Below are 9,084 nucleotides of genomic sequence, written 5' to 3'. Positions count from 1 at the left end.
AAGTTGTCAGCGGCGGGGCATTTAAATATTTCAACGGCCAGCAATCTCTGCCCATGGTCTACAGTGCGTAATTTAAGCCCAAAGTGACCCAAAAACTTGAGTATCGAATTGAAACTGCAGCTGAGACATGAGAACAGCGAATTTACGCACTTTATCTATGAAAATATTCATGGCAAGCTGCATAAATAATCCGCCTAGCACTTCAAATTGATAAAGACAATTTACAATTTATACAATGCACACAGGCCAATCTATATGTGTTGAACGTGAAGTATAAATGTACGTATATATGCCAGATTGGGCGCCTGGGAGCAGCTTACTGACTAGACAGCTTCGAGTCCAAAAAGCGATTTTAATTCAACCCAAACAAGCATCAATAGCAGAGCCCAGGCAACCCAAACAAATCAAATTGGAGTCATTTACCCCTCGACACTTGTGGGGGCCGAGGGAGATTAATGGGGGAGTGGGTTTTGGGAAGTCAGACTCACATGCCAACGACATCTGCTTCAGCCGAGTAATGGAAAAACACAAGCTAAACACGAAAGAAGTTGTGGATACCCTAAGGAAACTCAAACACGGAAACTTGGCAAACAAAGGCGATAGAAAAAATACTTATGAATATAAAATATTACTTTAAATTACAAGAAATTGCGTTTCTAAAATCAGAACTAACAAAAAAATACATTTTTGTTTTAAATGTCGAACATTCAGAAAGAATTTAATGTAAAAGTAATTAAGCTTGCTTTACAATATAATACATTTTTGTTTTAAGGCTTACGATAAATGTTATAAATGTTATCACAAATATCGTAACTTAAGCCTTTCTGTTATTATCTAAATATATGTTATACTTGCATTAACTTTTCAATACAAAATACTTAAATATTATAGAACTTACTTACTACTATTTGTAGGATTATCATCTTTACCAATGATCTTAAAAATAAAAATCTATGCTTAAATATAATTGTATTTACTTGCCATACTTTTATTAAAATATGTGTTTAGTGTGTATTTTTTGTAAGTTACGCAATTTTTTTACCCTGCCTGTGGATGTAGAGATGCAAAAACATGTCAGTTAACAACTGGCATAGTTGAGTGACCAGTTCCGACCATCCCATAATCGCTTTAAAAGCAACCCAATCGATCATCTGCCTGACAAAGCCCATCCCAATGTTGTTATACCCCCACCACTCTTTCTCGGTGTAATATGCCAGACACATGCAAATATCTCCGTAAATTTGCACTGACGACGGCGAATCGACGACCCACATATGGAACAACTGGCTTAGATACAGATACACGTACTTACGGATTGCCTAGGAGTCGCACTGAGCTCAGCTCGAGTGGAAATTGCTTTCGACTGGCAGTCACTGAGTTGGCAATCAATCAAGTCAAGTGCTGGGCTCAGGCAGGGAGTATTTTCTCGAAATTATGAAATATAGCGAGACGGATATCCTGGAGTCAGAACAAACGACTCTGCACGGCGAAAAGTATGGCAGAAATTGTCTATTATCACAGTTAAAATAAAAACTATAGCTAGTTTAAGCATTTCGGTAATTCATTATTCGGTTTATTTTAATTAAAAGTAACTATTATTTTATATGCAAGAATTCATAAAAAAGATTTGTACAATTTAAAAACTGTTTATTACTTAATTTCATAATGTCTTAACAATTAAGCAAATATATGTGTGAGAAAAGTTTTAAAAATGTAATCAATATAAATGCCTTTTGTTGTTTTCTAAAAGACTTAATTTTCTTCGGAGGTCATTTAATTATGTTTTTTTTTTCATGTGTGGAGTGCTCGAATCAAACACGTAGTGTTGGCCAATTATGTCAGCGATATGGAGGCGAAGACGTTTTCCAGGTTGTAATCAAAACTGGTTACCTTGACATTGCCAATGCACCGCAATTACCTTGGCCATCCATCTGTACATCTCCGCTTCCCATTTGCTCATTTGTCCATTTGTCCACTTGCCCACTTTCAATGTGGGTCATCTAATGGCACACAAATTGGATTAACGCATTGCCGACTCCCCTGAACATCGGGCCATGTTGAAACATCTTGGCAATTTGCTGTAATTAAATCGCCGCCTTGTCGTCTTGCACTTAAATGGCGCATTTAATGGTGTAATATCATTCGCGTTGCGCTTTTAATTTCTATTTATGTCTGCGTTGGCCAGCAATTTCTCTTAATTGCAACACAGCCGCACAGATACGCACATTCTGCCGATAGGCCACTAAGTAACTGACAACTATTTTGATAAACTGCCTTCAGGCCGCCCCCAGATCACGCTTTATCATCGAAAAATAATGAAAAAAAAAAATGTCCCAAATGCTGTCAATGCTGTTTTGATTTATGCGTTCCGAGTTCTGTTCGATTCCATTTACATGGCCAAAGCAACTGGGAGTAGCGCACCAGTTCAAATGTTAACAAATTAAATTTTCTACTTAATCAAAATGCAGTCGAGAAACATTCAAAATATGAAAGGGAGCAGGCCAAACATGTGTGTCTGCGGGTCTCTGGTTTATTTTGGCCAAAAATAAACAAATGTATCAAGCCATTAGATGGAGCACAAACGGACAGAAGCAGCCTTGGGGTATAAAGTCTGCAAATATAAATAAGTAATTGCCTGGCACCTCGGTAACCTCACTGAAATGGATTGGTCACGATGACGAGGGGATGGGGACATCAACCCAATTACGCAGGTTGCGTTTGATTGCAGTATGGAAACTCTTTAAGGTCACAGAAAATGTATGATTCGGTAATTAAATACTACCAAATGAAGATTGCCTTTTAGCTTACAAAATTACAATTTAATACACTTAATTAAGAGGCTTCGTTTAATTTGGTAATAAAAACAATTTTAAGATGTGGCGTAATGTAAATTAATTTACTGCTTTCTTTTCGACTCCCCATTCAAATCAATTACAACTTGTTCAACCACGAATATGGTTTTAGTTTTATTTCTTTATTTTTATGATTTCCTTCATCTCGATTTTTTAATGGTTTCCTTGATTTGCTTGTAAAGCAATTACCAAGTAAGACATTTGTTGGCCCCTGATAGCATAATGCCCAATTAAATGTTGCTATTGGGAAAGTCAAGTCAGATGACGAAGAAGTTCCGTGGGCAACACTTGACATTTTGCCATTAGCATTAACATAAATCATATTGGATTTAACAATTTAAAAAGTCAAGCAACACAATATCGAAAATGGGGAGGAGGGGACATGAGGGAGATCATGATGATGATGAAGGCATTTTCAACAGCAATTTCCCCTCCTCCACCTGCACCGCCGACTTTTCGCATTTTCCATGCAATTTTCGCAGAGCCAAAAGGTCAGTTCAAAAGTAGATGGCAGATGCCAGCTGGGAGATGTGAGATTTGAGATGGGGCCGTCTGGGATCAACATCGCCGACTCGACTACAATAAACATCAAATGAATGGCAGTCTTTGGAGCTCGAACAACAAAAGGAGCGAAACCAGTTGCTCCTGCTGACTTCCTCCTGAGCGAGGGAGATTCCTTATTGACTTCGGAGTGGGCCTCCAGCTAAATCTCGCATCGCATTTCCCAACGCCTGACATTTAAAAGCAAAAAAGACTGCCCAGGAAATTTTAAAATGTACTTACTAACGGGTATTCTGGTATATGTAACTATTAAAACTATTACATTTGTGTAATAGAGCTAGTAATTATATAAAAGTAACTTGTAAGTAATTTAAGAATCAGAATATATTTTTTAATAAATATTCAGAAAATTAACCAAAATAAAACAGAATTATTTATTTAGAATTCATGCAAGAAGTAATTTTATTTGAACAGCGAGCTTACTATTACAGATATTTTATTTTTCAAATACAATTTATGAATATCTTTAGCTAAAAGAATACAAAATGTATTAAATATTCTTAAGTAAATATACGTACAAAAATAACTGGCACTTAATAAAATATTTTAATTATTGATAAAATATTGTGAGCTGTTGATATTCGACAAAATATTAAACTTAGGGGGTACTACGATTTTTAAAAAAGTGTATCTGCTACTCGTTCACCTTTAGTTTGAGCAACCCAATAGTTGGTCTTTTCTTTGACCGACTCAAGTCAACAACAATATGGCAAATTATGGCACTTCCTGTTGACCTTTGACAGACCCAGAGGATGAGAAGGTGAATCGGGATTGTGTGTCTTGGGGTTTGAGTCGCACAAGTTATACAAGTTATACAATTACGCGCCAATCAGGGCGAATTTTATTGGCAATTAGGATAGAGCTCGGCGGTGAGCTGGAAAATACATCTTTGAAGGCGGGCGAGTTTTGGGGCTCGGTGCCGGGAATCTGAATCTGGAGTGCGTGATAAGCATTTTGATTTATGCCATCGGGGAAGCAGAGCACAGGTACACAAGCAAATCCTTAATTGAACACGCCGTTTGGCTGCTAAGTAACTAATTTTATGGCATATTAGCAGACCATTAATTATGCCGGTGTTATAAATTTTAATGCCGATTAATTGCTGCCAAAACACAGCAGCACAGCAACACAGTCAGCAATCTGTGTCTGTTGACCCAACAACAAACATCGAACACAACAAGCGCTTGTAACCACAAAATAAAGAAATATTTTAACTAAAACAGCCAAAAACAAACGGACAAACACCGAAAGTTGTCATAGTTGCTGTTGCTACGAATATTTTGTACATTTTTTGCGGATCAACTTTATTTTCTATTCCACCTGAACAGACCCAAAGATTGGATCAAAGTAACGAGTCGAGGGGTTTATATAGCGAAGGTCAAATTAATAGCACAAGATATGTAATCTACTTTTGATCAGGCAGGGTATTATTTTATTCAAGTCTTTTTAAGATTGTATGTATTAAACGCTGAGTGAACCCAAAAAAAACCTAAAGCTCTATATCATTTTGCTTAATAACATTTTATAACATATTAATAATTTAATGTGCTTTTCATTTTGAGTTTTAAAATATAATTAAAAATGATTATGTATAATTAATCGACTTTTCAGTTTCTAAGCCATCATTTTTCACTTTATTTATAATATTTAACTAATTTAGTGTAGAAAAATGTCGTGTTATTTATAGTTATTTATTTTAACTTAACTGTAAGCCCGGGATATATATGCGTGTCGATTCGGATGGCCAAAAGGCTTCCTGTTGTGCGTGGGCCGTTGATGTTGTCGCGTCCAACGGCAAAAAAGTTGCCATGCTTCGACGTTTCTCAGTTGCCGACATCAAGTTGTGTGCACCGCCAGCATCGTCATCAAATTGTCGAAACGCTTCAAAAAACAAAAAAAAATATAAGAGGAAATAGTACACAATTTGGACTAGGTCGAAGTTAAAACACCTTTAACTACAAATTTATAAGGCAGTAATTTATATAGCTAAAAATTATTGCAAAAAAAAATTATATTGACGAATTGCATTTTAAGTAATATTTAACTTAAAAATTATAAAAAACTAAAAATTAAGAAAAGAATCTAAACAATTCCCAGTTATGAAATCTTAATTGCCAATTTTTTAAGACTTCAAGTTTCGGAAGACAATCTAAAATAAAGTTTGAAATAATATGTCTGTGGTTTATTTACTTCTAGCATTTTCGTTATTTATTATTCACCCAATCCATTTCTATCTATCGATCTCTTTAATGAGAATCAGTTGATCGAATCGCACGAGAGTAGGGTACAAACTGTTTATGAGACAAAATTATAAGCGCATAACTCTTATTTCAGGTTGATACTGAGCGAGCCAAATGTAATTTATGCAGTTTTGATTGCATTCGATGAGTGTTTTTAATTTGATTATAATGGTATTATGGTTATATACGGCGATACAAGCTGAAGCATAATCGCTGATGTTTCGGGTTGGGGAATATTTATGAGGAGCTAAATCAAAAGCGGAGCTACCTCAACCTGCTGGCCGGGAATTGGACCCACAAATGTCACATAAAAGTGTCAGCGGTGTTTTGAATTAAATTGAAAATTTATTGGTACGAGTAGCTCCCCACTGTCTCTTTCCCCATTTCTCGCATATTTTACCCACCCACGCATCTCATCAACCCATTTTGGGAGTTTGTTTAACAAATTTGTGCGGGGTTTCTCCGGCTTTATGTAATAAAGAGCTGTAACAAATTTCTTGGCGGCGTTTCGGTTTTGTAGTTTTTATTGGTCAGCTAATGAAGTGTCTTCAATTTTATTAGTTCCGATTATCTCTTAAATGAAGCGATGTGACCGCATTTGACTACGGTTATTGGGTTACAAATTAGCATAAGGTAAGTGGGGATGGTTTTAAAGTGCGGCTTTTAAGATCAATGGATAAATTGAATTAAGAGATAACATAGACAGGTGAAATTGTGTTTATATTAGTTATTTGACAAAGGCAGCTGATATTAATTTTATTTTACCTCAACCGATTTTTCTAAAAGCTTTTCGATAAATTCCCTTTAACGATTTTTTTTTGTAACCCCTGTTAACCTATTTTAATTAAGCGTATCCTCACAAATTTTTGCAAGGTCAGCAGCTGTTCATTTACCCCCTGCAAAATCAACGAACACGCCCCGCACTAAAATACCAGAAATTATGATTATGACAGTTCAGCAAGCCGACAATTCTATTTCAACTGCTCCCCTAGAAAAATGTGAAGAATCAAATCTATAATTTTCCGAAACCAAAGAAAGAAAATTCGCCATTCTTTGTCCCGTGACAAATTTATAGACTCCGATTTCGGGCCAGCCTTTCATTGTGTAATGCAAATTTATGACAAAATATATCCACACCAAAAGTGTGGAGAAAGGTAAACAATGGCCAATATGCCAACAAAAAAAATCAGAGCGGGTTGGAACGCGCCTAATAATTTAATTATGACTTTTTTTGACGGGAGCATGCAAAATTTTCCAAATTGCATGCATATTGAAAAATTTTAAAACTAGACAAAGGCGGAAGGGGTTTTTGCACAAATTTTCCAAGTAACAGAGGATCGGTTTGGTTTTTAGTCGGGTTGGTTTGGGTTAGGGGTTGGTCCCTCATGCCCGACTTATGTGTGAGTTCCTGGAAATTCCTGTTACCAACAACTGTCTGCGATCTATCCATCATATCAGTCCTACCATCTAGACCTCTTTTAACTATCGCACCCACGCGATAATGTCAATCAAAAAACTGTTCAATATTGCACGCTGGACACACCCTCTAGAATTCCGCATTCCACTTCTTTTGAGTACCCATTAAAATTCGATTTCAAGGGTATATTTGTGCAATTTGTAAGAGGATAGAAAGAAGTGGGAAGTATTTACATTATTTCGGCAAGTAAAAATATGTAAACATATTAATACTAATAATTTTGTTTTAAAAGAAATTGAAAAATAAAAATTTATATAATAACCCACTGTATAATAAAACTTAAGGAAACTAATGTTTATAAATAAAAATATACAATAACGAAATAATGACCAAACAAATCGTTTTTCAAATAAAATATAATCATTTACTTAATATAAAAAGTAGATTTTTATATTGATGAGTGTTACAAAAAATTGTAAGTAAAATGCTGAGTATCTCAACGATGACTAGTCCAAGACCTCAAGTTTCAATTAACATTTGTCTCAATTACACGAGCGAGACACGCAGTTGATGTCCCGCTGGCGATAAGAGGAGCGGATTGCAGAGCGGAGAAATAGAATTACAGACCCTACCTGAAAAGGTTAACTGGTTTTTCCTCACCAAGCGAATGAATGACGTGTGACCAGCGGTCAGCCTGAACTGAGTGACCAGAAGGAAATTGAATTAGAACAAAAGTCCTTCGAGGGTTCCATTGGATGATGATAATGACGATGATGTCTCTGGTCAAGTTGCGTGTCCACCATTAATGGGATTTAAGTGCCAAGAGCAATTAGAGAGAGGAGAAAAAATAAGGGAGCTGAAAAAAGATACACAAAGGCAAGTTTTATATTTTATATTTAGAACTACCTTAATTTCATCATCCTGAAATTTAGAAAAGGGAACCTAACATTTTTTATGTTCGTATGTGAACTCATAATTAAATATTCTTTACTTTCCTGTTTAGCCTTATCAAACTAAAGTACAGTTTCCGATGGTAACGCGATTGTCAATGTTTACACATTCAAGTGGTTTTCATATAATTTGCATATTTAATGAGGTGAAACGCTTACGATTTGTATTTGGGTTTTATTTGGTCCTCTTTTCGTTATCGGCTTGAAAAACAAATAAAAATTAAGTGAAAAAATCCCGGGAAAATTGTATCATTGATTAGCGGCGGAAAATTGTCACAGCCCAAAAAAGGGGATGTACTGAAAACTCAAATGTAATGAAAGGGTTAAGGGGATTTACCTGAGGGATGGAGGGGGTCATTTGTAATTTGCATACTGAGCAGTGGAAGCTGCAAACAGGATATGAGTGCAATCCTGCCAGGATTTGTTCACATAAATCACTGGGAGTGTCCTAACAGAGATACGGGAAAAACGGCATTTGCATTTGTCTCCTGACAGATGTCGCCGGAATAAATTAACAATTGGTCAAGCCATAAAGACCAACTAATGTGAGCCTTAATCGAATAGGAATTAATAGAATTAGGGGTACACTTTTTAAGTAAAAATAAGGTAAATTAGGACCTCAAACAAAGAGGCTTAAAAAATAAAAGCATAGAACTTAATGTCCAGTAGTAAATAATGCATAATAAATTTCTTGTAAAACAATTCTTGTTTGTGTAGACTGTAGACTTAAAAACATTTTATAGGATAAGAAGCATAAACACAATAAAAATTAAATAAAACTAAAATTCATTAAAATTCATTAATAATTCCATCAGTTACTAAGCTCTGTATTTTTTTGATAGACTCTTCCAAGTAAGCGTATTTTGTATCTTCCTCTTGGAAAATTGGTATGAATTCTCCTCCGTAAAGCAATTTGTTGAACAATATCTGTGGCAATATGCTAAACATGGCACTCAGTTAGGCAAACCTGAACCACTTCCCCGCATTTCCCAACCGCTCCTTATTGTCGATTAAGCTCAGACAAAAGCTTCCAAATGCATAGAGTGCAATCGATAACCAATAAA

Source organism: Drosophila rhopaloa, unplaced genomic scaffold (genome assembly GCF_018152115.1).
Source record: "Drosophila rhopaloa isolate 14029-0021.01 unplaced genomic scaffold, ASM1815211v1 contig_2, whole genome shotgun sequence".
Lineage (NCBI taxonomy): Eukaryota > Metazoa > Arthropoda > Insecta > Diptera > Drosophilidae > Drosophila > Drosophila rhopaloa.
Note: the sequence above shows the minus strand (reverse complement) of the source record.